The sequence below is a fragment of the Neolamprologus multifasciatus genome, chromosome 7 (genome assembly GCF_963576455.1).
Source record: "Neolamprologus multifasciatus chromosome 7, fNeoMul1.2, whole genome shotgun sequence".
Classification (NCBI taxonomy): domain Eukaryota; kingdom Metazoa; phylum Chordata; class Actinopteri; order Cichliformes; family Cichlidae; genus Neolamprologus; species Neolamprologus multifasciatus.
Window position 1 is genome coordinate 33706441 of NC_140445.1, and position 17034 is coordinate 33723474.

A 17034-nucleotide genomic window follows, 5' to 3' on the forward strand; every position below is an offset into this window, starting at 1 on the left:
TTGAGACTAACGCGTTATTAAGTAACGCGTTACAGTAACTACGTTATTATTGCGGTAACGCGCACGGTAACTAGTTATTATGCCAAAACCAGGAACGCGTTACTCGTTACTGGGATTTAGATAGGCTCGTTATTCGTTACTTCGTGTGGTGGCTATCGCGGAGCTTCCACAGATTCAATAACATTAGCAAGTGGTGGAAGCAGCAGGTGGATGAAGGAAAAGGGAGGCAAGAGGAGAGACCCGAAGCGGCCGCTGGTCCGAGAGTGTCAGGTGAACTGAACTTCAGGTAAGAAGTTATGACCTGCAGTCCATCTGGGTCAGATATGAACCAAGTTTAGGTGGAGTTTATTTTCGTTATGCTGACTTTTTCGTACTGCGTGCTAGCTAGCATGACGGAGTTTCTATACAGCTGGGTGGGTGAGCTGAAAAGGAACACAGTTTGTCCCGGACTTCAGCTACAATGAAAAAGACACAAAGTTGGAGTTATTCTGTGTTTACGCTGCACAGCTGCCTCTTCTTCTCTCATCCTCTCACCCCCCCTCTCCTGTTTCTACTTCAATCATGAAACTGATCAATGATCAGCTGATCGGCTCTCTTGTTTATTTATCGCCCACTTTGCGCCAGAAAGAGGAAACCAGCGGATGTCACGGTAAACAACAGCAGCACTTTTAAGCTTGATCAGCTGTTGTTAGAATTTATTTAATATTAATTAAGTATCAGCTGATGTTTGCTGGAGCCACAGCTGTAAACCTGCTGGTCATGATATCGGTTTGAATATGTGGTGAGAGGGAAACATGAAGATGAAACCAGGAGATGACAGCTGGTAACTGTGCAGGGGCGGGTCTAGCAAAGTGTTGCCAGGGTTCCATGTAGGGCATTAAAAGGGAAAGGGGGGCACAAGGAAATACTTTTCTTATTCTCATTTAAAATGTCTCACTTTTAAAAAAAAATAATTATCTGAGTCTTACAACAAACGTTGATAGATTGATACATATATACCATCAGAACAGTGTACATCACTGTCACAACAGTGTTTATTTTCATTCAAAGGCTTTATGATTTTTCCTATAATGGTGGGCCGGTCTCTAGCCAAAATGCCCGGGACGATTTGTTTTGTCCCAGTCCAGCCCTGTATGCAGCTCATCTGCAGTCTGGTGTTGCCTACATCTTCATATTCAGAAGGCAGAATTTCCGAGTTCTGAGTACAATCGAGAACACCATGACTGCAGTTTTTGTGTTGGATGTAAAAAGCAGGCTAGGATAGACTCAGGCGTGGGATTTCTCTCGTGGAAATGTGCACATTATTTTTTCCTTTCTATTGGTAGGTGGCACAGTGCACTTGTGGCAAGTAAGCAAGCTAGAAGACTGGCAATCTTGCTGGGTATCCAGTTACGGAAGCAACACATTAACAAGAGAATTCTGAGTAAAACCAAAGTTACTTTCCCTAGTAACTAGTTACTCTGAAAGTAACGAGTAACTTGAAGTAACTGAGTTACTTTTGATAGAAGTAACTAGTAATGTAACTAAGTTACTAATTTAAAGTAACTTACCCAACACTGGTGATGACTGAATGAATAAATAAATGTTAAAAAAGTATTACTTGTGTTCAGTTTAATTGATGATTATTTTATTTTACTGTGCTCTCGTTGAGTCTATTTTCATTTTTTAACTCTTTTTTGTCTTGGTTTAGATATTTATCTGTAAAAAGCAGAAACTCGCTCATGTTAAATGGTCAAACAGGCTTATTATTGGGACACCTGACCCGAGCATCCTTGTAAGATAAGATAAGATGAGATAAGACTTTATTGATCCCACAACGGGGAAATTTGTTGTCTGGGTCAACTCTGCTAGCGAGAGACAGAGAGCGGAGTTGAAAGGCTGCTCCAACGGGACTTATTGTTTTCGGAGGAAAACACGAACACGGTGTACAGTCGAGTAACTGGGCTCGTCAGGCACTCTTCTTGGCTGCAGTGGTTATTATTATATTTACATGCTTCCAGCTCCCGTTTTTGCTCGATGACAGCTCGTACTTTTCCTTTTTCTCCCTCCCTCACTCACAGACACATAACGTGTATGGCAGTCCATTCTCCCTGCAGCACGGACTACACTGCCTATGATGCTACATTCTTTAGAGCTATACCTGTAGCATTCTGCCTATTAGCTTAGCACAACAACAGCAAAAAAGGCCTCTCTCACCCAGGAAACATCCCAGAGAGAGAGCGTCACCCTGTAACCATGGCAACCGTAACGCTGCCACCTGGAACAACAGAACGTAGCTGTCAAACAAAACCCAAACAGTCCTGACCCGCCACAATATGAAACAGGGAAGTACCGCTGTGTAATCCACTTATTTTAACAAAGTAACTGTATTCTAAATACCACCTTTTTAAACGGTAACTGTAACGGAATACAGTTACTCATATTTTGTATTTTAAATATGTAACGGCGGTACATGTATTCCGTTACTCCCCAACACTGACAGTAGGGGAGACCGGGGATAGTTGTAACGTGGGTCAGTTGTAACACTTCCAATTTCTCCAATCAGGGCTAAGTTTCAAATGATGTGACTCATCCTGTTCATGCCCAATTCAGTTCTGCTATCACATGTGAAAAATCAGCACATTTTGTCAAACACAGACAATTTAACACGAAAAAAAGTAATTTGTATGCCAAAAAGTAAGTTTTTCTACTTTATTTCAATTTCTAATAGCATTATCTGCTTTGCAGTTAAACTCATCAAACTTAAATTATGTTATTTGTATGCCTATGGGGATATATTCTGTGTAGGTCTTTAGTGCTAATGTTTTAGCTGTTGGCTGCAATGTTAGCTAGTTCATGGCTATAGGAGTCTGGGTCAGTTGTAACAGCAACAGTCTGGGTTAGTTGTAACAATAATGCAGATGCTACAACTTACCACACTATTACTTTAACTTATATTAAACAAGTTGGGGCAACGACATCAGCAGAGAGAGGTTCACTGGTCGCTTTTGTATATGCGGTTAATGCCATTGGCAACACAATTCCTCCACAGTTTGTGTTCCCACACATACATTATGCAGACCACTGAGTCAGAGATGGACCAGTAGGAAGTATTGGTAGTGGAAATAAATCAGGATGGGTGCAAGAAACAGATTTCCTCCTCTATCTGAAGCACTTTGCAAACCACACCAAGGTAAGCCATGATAAAAAGTAATGGAATTGCGATGCTGGTGAACAACTACATTTTTTCAGCTTCATTGTTATGTTTAAAATTGGTGCAAGCGTTGTAGGTTATAATGCCCACTGAGCCAATGAGGCCAAATCAAGGAAGACCAACCAAAATTAATGAAATATTCAGATGCAGAAAATTCCATAATTTGTCTTTTTTGGGGGGTTGGCATATGTTCAAAAGCTAGATTTCTGCATTCTGTCACACAAACACATATCTACATAAATGGCTCTAAGTGCATTCATGTGTTGAATAAACAAAGATTACATGTTAATGTTTTGTTAGTACCCTTATTTCATTGTGTTACATTTCACCCCAGGATATGTTACAACTAACCCAGACTATGGGGTTAATTGTAACATTTCACTCTTTGTGTTTGCGACCATACCATGCAATGGGTAATTGTGCTGCAGAGAAAATAGCTGCACTATTTAATAGCCGAGGCATGTAAATACTTTGCATTACATTTTGAATCCACTACCTTAAAAGAGCTCCAATTTACAGACAGAAATGTCAAAAATGTTACAAATATTCCCGGTCTCCCCTATGTGATTATGGATATGGTTGGAAATATGGAAGACATAAACTATATAGCTTGATATAGCTATTGTACCACTACTATTCCTGTTTATAGACATGTACACACTAAATATACATATGTATAGATATACATACATATATACCTGCACATGTCCATACACATGGAAGGTCCTTGTATACCAGATTGTGGCTGGGTGGTTCACTTTTCCTTGACGAGTTTCCATCCTTTCCGTAGTAAGTTCAGTTTCTTTCTTCTGGATTAACTTTTATAGTTTCACAGTACAGAACAATAGAAACTGAAAAACAACAATGTGCATACCAGGACAGATGACTCACCTACCGCAGCTCAAAAAGCCCTATGGGTACAGTTAACCTGATCCTGAACTTATTAGTTTTTGATTTCAGCTGTTTTGGTTCTTCATAACGGTGAAACTGAAAACAGTGTAACTAAGCAGTCAAAGTCATCTGAAACAAGAGGATTTCTTTGTCTTGTGTGAATTTCAGATTTGAGCTCTGCTTGTGCTCGGTGGAAATCAAAACATTCTCTGCAGTAAGTCTGTGTTTCACATCAGCATGCTGCCCTGCGACTCAGCCTGACTCTGAGGCATCTCGAGGCAGCCGGTAGTTTGGCGGCAAGCTTCACATTCATCTGTATGCAGGTGGGGAGGATAAAGAAAACGTGAAGATTAAACTTGTGTTTTGAAACAAACCAACTACTCACTGTGTCTTTGATGTGAGCGAGATTGAAATTTAAAAGAAAAACTGTGCGTCAGTCAAAGCAAAACAAATCAAGAAATTGATATTTCATGATTTGTTTTGCTTTGACTCTTCTAATTTGTTCTATATAGTCAATAAAATCACCAAGCTATAGTAGAAATTGCTTTTGAACAAAGAAGTTTTTCAAAACAAGTTGATGATCTTCCAGTTCATATTTTTATTAATTCCCCCACATAAAGAAATAAAATATCACAATGTAACATATTCATGAGTTGAGGAAAATAACTTTTTTTTTTGTTTGGGGCTTTGCAATGCATCCTTTTACTACTGTGTAAACACCATGTCTTCCTAATGTGCTTCAGAAAGAACTCTAACTTACCAAACATTGTTCAGAGGTTTGCTTCAGGCTGACAGGGTGTCCTGCGCAACGTACTTTCTCTGTTCCAAGTTTCATTTGAGTGTGCATCCCCCTATTGAAATAGACCCTAACAGTTAAGGCAAGCAGGCCAAAAAAACAAAAGAGGACTACTCTTACCACGAGCCTTACAAGAAGATTTCACAACACACGTGTAATGCACAGTCCTCCCTTATGATACAAGTCAAAGATGTACAGAGGAAAGCAGTCAGGATGAAAAAGCAACACACTCAAATGAAACTTGGAACAGAGAAAGTACGTTGCGCAGGACACCCTGTCAGCCTGAAGCAAACCTCTGAACAATGTTTGGTGAGTTAGAGTTCTTTCTGAAGCACATTAGGAAGACATGGTGTTTACACAGTATGTTACTGATGTGCTATCTTATTCGGGCAGTAAAATCAATCAAGCATAACATGAAGAAGAATATAGAAGAATTTGTTTTAGCAGAATATTTTTTTAGCCAAAAACCAAAGGAAGAAATGCCATAAAACTATCTTTTTAAAAAAAACAAAAAAAACCCCAGTGGATTCATTTACTTGAATTATTATTCAAGTATTTAGGGCTTGAAAATATAAATCTGACATTAAAATAAAGCAGTGAAGAGCTTTGAGATTTTATGATTGAATTATAAAGTTACTTTTTAGGTATATTTTCAAACATCTACAGCAAAAGAATCACCCTCTGTGGAAATACAAGCATGTTTTCTGACCCTAGAGCTTGGCCTCTTGTCTGCAGGGTGGGAAAATATAGGGTGGTACCACTTGGGTGGGGAGGTGGGGACTCGTGAAACAGACTATGAAGTAGATGTGTAAACATTTATTTCATAACAGCAAGAAAAACACACAAACTGCTTTTTTATCCCATATATATACATATATATACATATACATATATATATATATACATATACATATATATATATATATATATATATATATATATACACACATATATATATATATATATATATATATATATATATATATATATATATATACACATATATATATATATATATATATATATATATATATATATATATATATATATATATATATATATATATATTGCTGCTTCAGTTCATTGAGGTTTGCAGGCATTTGTTTATAGACAAGTAACAGAAATACAACTAACTCAGGTATCTTAATATCTTGCTACAGCACTTCAATCTGAACTGTGAATGGACCATTGCAACATCTTGATATTTTTCTTTTTCTGCCAATTTCTCGTAGATGTGCTGCTGTTGTTGGGGATCATTGTCCTATTGCATGACGTAATTCTGGCCGAGCTTTAGCTGTCAAACAGATGGCTTCACATTTGGTACGAGGTGTTTGTGCTGATATGGTGTGCTCGCTTTTTGACAAACATTTCACTGTGCGTTATGGCCAAACAACTCTACTTTGGTTTTGTCTGTCCAAAGAACATTGTTTCAAAAGCCTTGCAGTTTGTTCAGATGAACCCTTACAAGCCTAGGCTCTGCTGCCATGTTCTTTTAGAGAAAAGCAGCATAGCATTTGCTTTATCTGAGCATTTGGGTGAATCTCTCAGGACTTCTACTCCAGGGAAGATTGGCACCTGTCTTGAAAGTTTTCCACTTGAGAATAGTTTTTCTCACTGTGGCATGATGGCCTTCAAATCATTTGGAAATGGTACTATAACCCTTCACAGATTGATTGGCAGCAACAATTACTTCTTTAAGATCACTGCTGATGGTTTTCCTCCTCGGAATTGTGTTAAAGTACACATGCAGGTTCCAGACCAGCAAACTGCCAAAACCTCTTTTTTTTATAGAAATGCTCACACTTGATCAGTTATTCAAGTGCATTTGATTTGTAGCCCCTGGCTGCTCTGGGATTTTTGTAGTTAAAAATCACCATTAACTACAAATTTAAAAGCCTACATAGTTTGGTTGAATAAAATCAAATGTGTGAGGAGTTGCTTTTTTATATTTTCAATAAATTTGCTCTCTCCTGATTCTGGGCTGCTGTTTGAATCAAAGAAGCAATTCTATGGCATCACGTTGGGCTGTGGGAATTTGTGATTAAACTATCCACATATAAATTCTGCTAACATAATAATGATACTAATATAAAACAATTGTAGGTTACAGCCCCACAAATCAGCATTTGCATTTAAACTAACTTTACATGAGCACATCTGATCTAATTACTTGTGGACCATTGATCTCGGTTTCCCTCTCCCTCTCTCTCTGTCTCTGCTGCCCCCCTCCTTCAGCCTGTTTGGGAACAGTGATTATCTAAAGCTAATTAAGCTATGACCACACTCCACTGACTGACACGACACCAGCAGCCCAATATAACTCCCCTCAGCACAGAAAAAGCTTTAGGATCATTTATATACAATGAGACTGTGTGTTTGTGTATTTGGACTTGTCCTTTTCATGATCTCTGCACACGTGAGTGCCTATATTGATAATTGGCTCTCGCTGCGGTGCGGTGATGATGATTTTATGGCCCACATTGCTACAGCCAAATCCATTTCTCACCGTGCTGGTGGATCCTAATGGCCCAACACCGGGTGGTCAATGATGAGGTGATGTTCTGCCCTGGCACAGATATCGACTCCATTGACAAGTGCTGGCCTCAGAGGCTGGCCTACTTCTCCTGGGTGCATTTAGAGAAACACCACATGGCTCACTGGGCAAACCGATAACGACCCAACAAACCTTGTGAAAAACTCTCTCAAATAAACGAGGCGATGACGTATGATGTGGATTGGCAAGCAAGGAATTATCCTCTCTTTTTTCATTTAACAAGAAAAACTGATGAAATGAAAAGGATCAGATTAAAAGAAAGAAATATCTTGTGTCCAGAAGCCTGGCTACCTTTTTCCCTGATTAAAAAAGTGCAATGCAGTGTTTTTGACTGAGCTGTTCTAAATCCTCCCACTTGCTGTCTGCTACCATATGTTACTCCTCCATCCCTGGCACACGGGATTTTATTCACAAGAGCAGAGACCACGTCACTGTTGCTGTCAGGAGAAAACAGTTGCACTCTGATTGATGAAACACAATTTTTCGACAATATCATGTTCCATATTTGTCAGACAGATCCAGCGAAGTGGTACAACTCAGGACTGTGAGTGACTATGTTTCAGTCTGTGCAAGTAAAGAGGGACTCTGATGAAAAGTCAAAGGGGGAAGAGAGCATTATAAAAAGGACAGATCCAACATAATTGCAGTCATTTGTGCCAAGTTTTCTGTTGAGCTTGTGAAGGCTGTAACGACATCAGACACACTGTTCCACTCAAATATACCGCTCAAGACACAGTGGGTTTGCTAAAGGAGCTGATTTGCAAAACATTAGCAAATCAGCCAATGCATAAACAAAATTGTTATGTTTAAAAATGATAGGACAATTAAACTGAAAGGAACCAAAAATTAACGTCTTATAGTAAAAAATTTAAATTAGAGTGCATTGTTGGGGTGACAGTATCTCTTTCATAAAGTAACAACTTCAGTAGAATTCTAATTTTAACAATTTTCTATTAAGCCTTGAATATTTAGATTCAGGGCTGTCAATTGGCTCCCCATAGGCTACTTTGCTGATTGCCCACAAGAGGAAAAAGCTATTTTTTCACCGCTTCCAGTATAGCCAGGATATCTGGATAATATCTACCAGTAGCACTTAAATTAAAAAGCTAATAAAAAAGCTAGTCATGGTATGGTGCCTTTTCTATCAATTCTGCATATGCAGATATCTGATTAAGGACATTTACTTCAGTCTTCAGTCTGTCGCTGCTTCCTCTCTAACCTGTACCCTTAATCAATCACTATAGACCAACACAGCCTCACATCATTAAGTAAACACTGATGCATAGCCATGTCAACATATTGCGTTTTGCCATAGTTTTGAGAGAGTGGCACAAACATAAACACAGCTCAGCACATTTTTCCATTTGTCATTCTGAACTGTGCCTCAGGGACGCTTAAAAAAAAGCAACCAATGGATGTTTAAAATGCGCCTGTCCTGGTACACAGTTTCAAGTGACGTCACTTATTAGAAGTCCTTGTTTTTTTTAGCCGAGAAACTACCGTTTCATCTCAAGACTCTAGAAGAATCAACCAACTTAATGGAGTCAGATTTAAAGATCCAGAGATGCTCCTCTACACAACCAACAAGGAAGACGATCTGTCTGGTGAGTCTAATATTGTCCAATATTTGTTGTCTGTGTTTAGTCTCTACCGATTGCCGAGGGAAATAGGACTCATTATCTATGGAGTGAAATAATTCCTCATAGTTGACAGAAATGCTGAGGCAACAGAGGACAGATATATCAAGCGGAGATGAGTGTAAATGATGCATAATGCAAAATGTTTTGAAAAAATAAAAATCAGCCCTGTAAATGTTTTATGAGGGAGAACATTGACTCAACACATTTGTTCAAGTTCAAAGATGCACCACCAACATTGTTAACTAAGACCTCAAAGGCCTAGAAAACAATCTGTAACAATGTGGTGGCACCTCATTGAAACCTCAAGCAACTGGTTTTTGCCAACCAATGAGGGAATGTGTCTTGTCAACCTGTGGTTGAAGGTTACTGATCAGTCTCTAGTAGGGATGGGTATCGTTTAGGTTTTATCCGATACCGGTGCCAAACCGGTACTTTTGAAACGGTGCCGGTGCTTAAACGGTGCCCAAACCTGTGCTTAAAGAATGGAAAACACAAAATTGGTCCAAAAACCTCTCATGTTCAGCTGTTTTTTTGTAAAAAGATAACAATGTTAGTCTTTTCTGCAGGTATAGGGCATATATGGTATCACTCTGGGCTGGAAGCAGTGCTTAAACAATGGAAAAAACACAAACTTTGTCCAAAAACCTCTCATGTTTAGCTGTTTTCCACTTTTTCTTCGGTCATTTTAGCCTTTTTGGCCAGGGTGAAGGGATCTGCCATCAAACAAGAAGACAGCCGCATGTAGCTATGATGGTGTTTGCTAGTTCACGTTACATGCATTAATTTAATAACGCGGTTAGCTTACTCAACGTAAATTACACACGAACAACATTAAGCTACTCACGCAGAGAAGAACGGCTGCTGCTGCCATCATCATTTCTGCTACACTGGCAGGGCTAGGTTCATCGGATTTAAAGTGTGACCTCCTTTGACAGTATCAGCTTAAAGCACTTGTTGCAGGCTGCTGAGTTTGCATCTTTTGCTGTGAAGTACAGCCAGACTTTTGACCGCTTTGCCTTGGGCATTTTTAATCTGTAGCTCTGCTCTAAAAGAACGTACGTACCTGGACCCGCCTACTATCCTCGAAACGTAAAATGATTGGCTAGAATCTAAAGTGTATCATTCCATACCAGTTGGTGGCGGTAATGCACCTTTCAGTTGTTTGCCAACCGCCAATAGAAATGTAAGGAAGAAGAAAGTGTATCACAGCTCAGGAAAAAAAAGCACCGAAATAAAGCACCGAAATGCGCGCTGCTTTTCGGTCTAGTTACTACCGTTTATGTCAGAACCGGTGCCATGATGGCACCGGATACCGGTACCCATCCCTAGTCTCTAGTCTTGCATGACTGGGGCAGTCAGTTTCACAGCAACAGCCATCAACCTTGAGGAACAACTACCGACTGGTCTGGGACATTTTTCACTCACATCCGGTGTTTGCCAGATAATCACGGACCAGTCTCAAGGCCTGTGCACTGCCTAAACTCAACAACTACACCCAAGGCACCCTTGAAACCCTTTGCTTTCAGTATAACATAATGCAACAAGACAATGCTGCAAAGAATCCTCACAAAAGGGGTTGCCAACAAAAGAGAGGCTGTCTGATGAGACAGGAGGCACTGACTGAAATTTCTCTGGGAATTCTCCATTTCATTAAGCCATCAAGTGAATGAGCATATGCATGTGCTTGTTCGATGGGGAATTAAAAACTTATGTTGTTAATCTCACTCTCTGTTTGTTTACAATCTGAAGATAATGACAACCACGAGCCCTGAGGGGAGAAAAAGCCAAATCCTGCTATAAAGTTATTCATCTCTGATTTATCATTATTATGAAAGCAGAGAGAGATCCTATGAACATGGAAAAAATTACATCTTCACCCACTGATATGATCGCACAAACAAGAATTAAAATCTGTTCCAGATTGAGCTGCTTCCAGCCAGTTTTTCAAGAGCTAAGCTGATTAGCTGCTGGCTGGTACTGATATGTGTGTTTGTGTTTGTATTTGTGCATCTATCTCTGTGAGGACCAATCTGAGTTTTATGCCTCTGGAATGAGGACATTTCTGAAGAGTGAGGACAATCTGACTAGTACTCACTTTGAGAACAGATCTTCAAAAGGCTGTTTGTTGTTGTATATTGTTGTTTATAGGGTGGCTGTAGCTCAGGAGGTAGAGCAGGTCACCTACTGATCGGAAGGTTGGAGGTTCGATCCCAGGCTCCTCCAGTCTGCGTGCCAAGTATCCTTGGGCAAGATACTAACCCCAAGTTGCTCTCCGATGTGTCCATCGGAGTATGAATGTGTGTGAATGTAGTTAGATCGCACTAAGTATAGATAAAGTGCTTGTGAGAATGGGTGTGACTGGGTGAATGTGGCGTGTTGTATAGAGCGCTTTGAGTACTCCGGGAGAGTAGAAAAGCGCTATATAAGAATCAGTCCATTTACCATTTGTAAAGATGAGCAAAGGGTAAGGGGTTTTATATTTAGCTTAGAGATGATCTAAGTTATCGTAAGACAGAGAATAAATCCCCTGTTATCAATATTTAAGTCTCAAATCACAGAGCCAAAATTGGCACAAGAAGTAAGTCTAGAGAGGGGATCTCATAAAAGTAAGGATCTATCAGCATCCAGCAGCTTGAGTAGCATTAAAATGCTGTAATGAGGTGAAGAAGAACTCACAAAAACGTAGGTAGATGTATGACTAAGGGAGACTGCAGGAGTAGAGAAATAAGGGACAGCCGGTTCACTGGTTTGTTTCTAATCCAGTTTAATTAAGCTAAAAGTCCTCCAGCTTTTTATCACAGCGGGCCCTATGGAGAAACAAAGTCGGACAGATGTGTAGGCTGTCATTTCCAAAACACCCTCTTACTGCCTCTATCCAAAACACACTATGATGTGTACAGTCCTTCGTCTCTAACACTTACACATTCCTGTTCACTCTCCATGTGCCTCACTCAGATGACCAGCTGCAGAGTATGTGTGAAGCAGGAAGTCAGAGAAAAGAAGGTCTTGTACTTTCCACGGGTCTTTTATGCTGCACCGCTTAACTTTGAGTGACCCTTGAACCAAAAGCACTTAGAGGACACACACACTTTGACATCAGAGTAGGTAGGCCACTCAGCTGGAAGAAGGCAACATTGAGAGCAATCAGTCATCCACCTAAATTGGCTTTCTCCAGTTTCAGAACCTACTTCCTGAAGTATACTGAAATTCAGATGTATAGGAAGTCTTTTTTATTTAGTTTTGCTGCAGTGACAAGTCTGTTCTGTTTCGCATTATATGAAGCACAAACAATGACCAGCAAACTAGTTGTATCATTATTGGCCCACACCGGCAATGCTTCAAAAACAGCATGTCTGCACAAGAGCTTGGTCAAAAAAGTGTGTCGGTGACAGCCTGGCAACCTGCAGTTGAAAAATGTGTAGTACAGTGGTTGTCAACCAGTCTCTAGGCTTGTTTGACTGGGGTCTAAGTGAGATGGATAACTGGAAACTGTGGCTGGAATACCTCCCCTGTAGAGCTGGGCGATAGAACGATAACATTGCGAATTACAAAACACTATTCAGATTTTCTTCTAAGATGTGTAAGTTTGGCAATACTGGAAGTTCACAGCAAACCGTGTTGATAGTTATTGCTTTGGTTTGTTTAAAATAGGGTTTAAACTGGAGAGTTGATATTGGTATTGCGAAATAACTTTTTCTCGATAGAAAAATTAAACTATTGCGATAGGCCTCACCGCTCTTGTCCTCTTAAAAGAAAAAAGAAAAAAGAACAGCCAATCCAAATTAAAGTAGCGCAGAGCCGAACCAATCACAGCCGCAGCGGCACGTCACGTGACTTGTTACCTACAGCACAAGTGCCAAGCCGCACATGTGTATTTGTTTGGGAAGCAGCCAGCCGCCGTGCCGCCCGGGTAATGGAGGAAATGAGTGTGCCGACTAAAGAAAAATCAACCGAGAGCGTGACCGAAGGTTACCGAAGAGAAAACAGATGATGGTTCCAATGCCGGAGAGATTGTCGAACGGAAGAGCCATAGAAGTTCCGCAGTGTGAAGGTATTTCGGCTATTTCAAGTCTGACAAAAACAGAGTAGCACGCACTGTAAATTGTGCCGAAAGCAAGTCTGGAAATACAATAAACCGGTGCATGCTCAATCTCTGACTGGAAGCGCTAATTTGTCATTCGGCTTTTGTCAGACTAAAGTAACTGTTAAAACTGTTTGAAAAGCTAAGCTATACAACAAGGAGAGATTGAGAATTTCCTTTTAGTTCTCAGTTTATTTGATATTGACAAAAGTTAGTCAATTTTGTCTGTTCTTCTGTAAAACAAACTAAGATTTATTTTTAGAATTAATATTTTGTTTCTAAGTAGAATTGACAATTTAGTAGTCTGTTTTGTTTGTTCTATTTTGAAACTTAAACGCTTTAGCGGCTGCCTTTTGTGTAGTTTGCAATATTTGCCTTTATTTATCTGAAAAAGTCTCATGTTCCTTAAGTACATCTACTCTGTTGAATTTATTATGGGAAATAAATATTTAAATCAAAACAAGCTGCTGATTATTTCACATTTTACTTGTGAGCAACGGCACATTTAAATCTTACAAATATAGTTATTTGGCTTATATCGTGATATATATCGTTATCGCCTGAAATGAAAAAAACATATCGTGATATGAAAAAATCTTATATCGCCCAGCTCTACTCCCCTGTATAATACATGTTAAAATTTCTTGAACTGAAAAAATGTATTCCACAAACTGCAAAAAGCCATTTGAGTCCAAATCCAAAAGAGAGACAACTATCATACACTCCATTCAGTGAGCCTGTTTACACCCTGCTAGGAAGATTTCTGCTAATTTACTTAACTGGACTTCTCTACCTTTTAATACGTTTTAATGCAATTATCTGACAAACAACATGGCTTTCTGTTTGGTTCATTTCATTAAAAGCCCAAATAAGTTCTAGTGTTCTGCTTTACACTCAGCAGATGTATATGTCTGTGAGCTGTGAGGCTTCAACACGCAACTCAAACCAGTGAGTGATATGCATCTTTTTCTCTTAGAGTCCATAAAATTCAATCAAAAATACTCAGCAAAAAGTAGAAGCAAGTGCAGCAACTACAAACATTACATGCAATGTGTAGCTAGTTTAACTGTTTATATCTTACACCATAATAAACTTATTTCCACTAAATTAAGAGTCAGAACTGATAAAAGCACATTAAAATCAACTCTTATAGTTCACATATAAGTCAATTACATTATGTAGAACTAAAATGTGATCTATTGTTGAATAATCTGTCCTAAAACCTGCTTTTTCAAGGAAATCATCTCCTCAGGAGTTGCCTTTATAAACTCATTCAAATTATTACTACATTACACATTTTGAAATACTATCCAGTCCTAAGCAATAGAACTACCTTGCTATATAAACTACAGTCCTGAATGTAATCCATAAATTAAAATACTAAATGGAATAAGCTGATCAGTATTCATATTTTGAAGACTTTAACAGTGTGTTACATTCAGCCATGTCCTTAGGTAAACTGCTAACGTGTCCTCGAACATAACCCTGCAGTTTGATTGCTTTTACCTTCTTACATGACAGAAATACACCCACAGCTTCCAGCCTAATGACTCACATGCAAAGCAGTCAGTGAAAGCTGAAAACGCCGATACTGTTACATGATAGCAGGGACAAAGACCGACACCATGAGTAAGTGTTGGATGTGGGTGACGACGGTGCTGAGTGCCAACGAGGAGCTCTTATGATATAATGAAGCTGACGACTGCATCGCTTTGCATTTATTATATCCCTCAGGTACATGCCAACAGTTTTTCTATAGCACTGCAGATCTGCACAGTTTTTATAGTTTAGAAAGCCTGTCTGCATTTAAAGTGTCATAACAGAGATTCAACAGCTTCAGCTCAGTCTTACAGCAAAATATTGTATAATAACTTTGTTGGCCAACAGCAAAAATTGCAAAAACTTCTTTTTTAGAAGTAATGCTTCCTGAGATTGCCCTTTTTCATGGTATTCATGGGATGGGACTTAATATCATGAATACCAATCTAACAAAATGGAAACTGGAAAATCTCACAGTTTCGCTATGCATGCATAAACTAAACAAACAAAACAGTCACATTTCCTCTATTTAAAAAATAAGCTAAGCTGTTAGTAAAGCAAGTGTCAGGGTCCCTGGAATTTATTATGTTTTTAGGGTTTCAGTTCATATTTAACATTGGCAAGTAAAATATTAGCTCATTAACTTTTTTTATTTAGGTTTTTTAATGTCATGTGGGGTTCTTCTCTTGGGTTGATCATTTTTACTTCACCTTTGGTAGTTTTCTTGTTTCCATTTTCACATCCTGTTTGTGTGATTGTCTTGACTCCTTTCACTGTTGTCTCATTTACCTCCTGTTTCCCCGATCAGTCAGGTCCTTCCCCTTAATCACTGTCACAGTGTCTGTGCATCTGCCCCCGTGTGCCCTTTGCTTTGCTTGGCTACATTTGAGGACCTTGGATTTCTGTTTGTTCCTATTTTGGACATTCTTTTTTTTTTGTTTTTGTTTTTATGTTTGTATCCCATTTTATTTATTTTATTTATTTATACACTCCCAAATCTGTGTATCTGTGCGATTTTTAACACATCTCTGAAAGTTTAGTCAGTTTATCCAAAAGTATATTTAACTATTTGCTTGATAGTTTAGGCTTTTTTCCTTTTTTTGTTTTCTTTTTTTTTGCTCTTCAACATCTATATTCATGAGTATCAGACCAGCACGCATGTACTTACTGCTGTGAACTAAAATTATAATCTTTTCCTAAAATTAACCAGGTAATTGTGCTCCCTCAATCTAATCAAAAATTGAGTAAAAAAATTCACTAAAATCACCACAAAAAGTATAACAGATATTACGATGTTGACCTCAGTATCCTGGGTGAGAGTCCAGTTAGGTTAAACATATACCTTGTTAAGCTCTGTTTTAAGGTTACTAAAGTAATGTCTGTGTGTGTCTGGTTATTTAGTGTTGGAATTTAAACATACACTCATAATAATAATATTGATCTTAAATCAGCGTTGCTTATATTTAATGTGATTTTTTTTTAGCCTCTAAGGAACATAAGTAATATATTTAATTAGTTTCAGCCGGTTATATGTTGCATGGATTCGCTAGTAAAACTCAAGGTCAGCCTTCTGCTCTTCTGGGACACATGAACAGGAGTTTAAGTGCCAGCAGCTCCTGCCATCTTTCTGAACCACCCCTTTGTCATTGTGCAACTGCAGTTGGCTTTTTTCAGATTGCTAAATTAAAGGAAGAAGCAGCTTCCTGCATCCCTACATCACCCCACCAGCGATTTTCTTTTTTACTTTAACTTTTTTATGACATGATTGCTAATTTTAAAGTGTAACCATAGGTTGTAATAAGAGCATGTGCAGTTGATGTATATGTATGTATATTGAATAGGACTGCTTCTCAGGTGAAAGCAGCCTCTGAATTTCTGGCATTTGCTACACATTGCAGAGAAAAGAAACTTGACAGTCGCACGAAGCATCTGAAAGCAGAAAAGTAGACATCTCACAATTTTATTCTTGAGCCTTCATTGTGTATTGATAGCTGTTACATATTTTACTAGAAGACTCTGTTTACCTTTTCCATATTTGATATCCAAACTTGTATTTCTGGTTGTGCCATTATTACTTTGAGTAATTTTCTAAGCATTTTTGGTTTTCAAATTTGAAACATGCATCATGCGTCTCACATTTCAAAAGCAAGATGCACAATGCACCAGTGACTGTCTAAATGGCTTTCATGGGTCTACTTCCTGTAGCCCCGTCACTTTCCAGTAAGTTCCTCAGGTAATTTGCATGTGTCATATATCTAACCTAGACACCCAATTTTTCAAGTAATCCAGCCTAGGTGAATCTTTTGACCTGCAAATTATCAAAACAATTGGTTCCATCAT

The 17034-nt window shown here is 38.8% G+C and overlaps 1 protein-coding gene across 5 annotated transcripts in view; it reads right to left on the reverse strand.

Moving 5' to 3' along the window:
- whrna (whirlin a) overlaps window positions 1–17034 on the reverse strand; it is a 241723-nt gene that overhangs the window by 177134 nt on the left and 47555 nt on the right. The gene's annotated exons all lie outside the window — the stretch shown is intronic.